Source organism: Magallana gigas, chromosome 6 (assembly GCF_963853765.1).
Source record: "Magallana gigas chromosome 6, xbMagGiga1.1, whole genome shotgun sequence".
In the NCBI taxonomy this organism is placed as follows: Eukaryota; Metazoa; Mollusca; class Bivalvia; order Ostreida; family Ostreidae; genus Magallana; species Magallana gigas.
Genome location: NC_088858.1, coordinates 804,866 through 806,131, shown reverse-complemented (window position 1 = coordinate 806,131; position 1,266 = coordinate 804,866).

Genomic DNA, 1,266 nt, shown 5'->3' with positions numbered 1-1,266 from the left:
TATCTGGTTTAATTGCATTCAGGTAAATAATTTTTTTTATCTCAACTGAGGTGAAAGGCCAGTTAAGATTTTACTGATACATTTTTGTCTGTAATCTATGTTAGCAAACTTCTGCCGTCGGAATGCAAGTTATTTTTCTATAAATTGTGTAAACATTCAGAATAATTATGTCAAAATGCGTCATAATTATGTTGACATGCAAAAAAAAAAAACTTCAGAAATTACCCGATAACTGTCCACATGTGACTTAAAACATATCAAGTATAATTAATTTACATCGACTTGCAACTTATTTTTGTTGACCCGCGATATAGATGTCTTAACTTGCAACTTATCGATATTGATTTTTAAAAATAATTTATTTATGTTGACATTCAACATTTCCAATTTAACATGCGAAAAACATATGATAACATGCAACTTATTTTTTTGTCGACATGTAACTTATGTTGCATGTTTACATATCTATCTCGTCTTTTCAGTAGAAAAGTTGCTTGTCGACATAAATATGTCGAATGTCGACAAAATAATTGCAAGTCGATATAAAAACTAGTATATATAGCATGTTGATATTAATAAGTTGTGTCACACATGTTGGAAGTCATATGTTGGCAATACTGGATAATCTGACTTTCTACGAATTCTATCTGATTAATTTCCGTAATTTAACATATCAACAAATTATTAATTTTTTTTGCATGTTGACATAATTATCCTCATGTCGACGACAACATTATCTTACATGTTGACATAATTTATAGAAAAATAACTTGCAAAAAGGGGGCAGAAATATGCCATCATTATTATCCGTTTATTCATCTGCATTAAGTAATTTTAAACACTTTCTTTCCTCTCGGAATCAGTGGGCAAAATTGATTCAAACTTTTATTCTAATCATTTAGATTTGTCCAAGCTGTAATCTTTGTAAAAATAAAGAGGCAAAAGGAATGGTCATAATTTAACATAGTAATTAAAAAGAATAATTTCCTCGCTACCTTTGTGACTGACTCTGCTATGACGTATATTCGTATGTTTACACCTTGGTCCCGAACGAAATACGGGGACCCAAACGGGGTGAGGATTTAAACTTATAAACATATTAGGTACATAGTTTAAAAGATGGATTTCAAAAAAGAACGCGGATGTCGTTTATGATACCGGTATTCTACTTGCAATAATTCTAATACAGAGAAGATAATATCCATATCAGGTATTTTTTTAAAACAATCTGCACAATAACTATAAAGGTGGCACCTTTGTTATTAA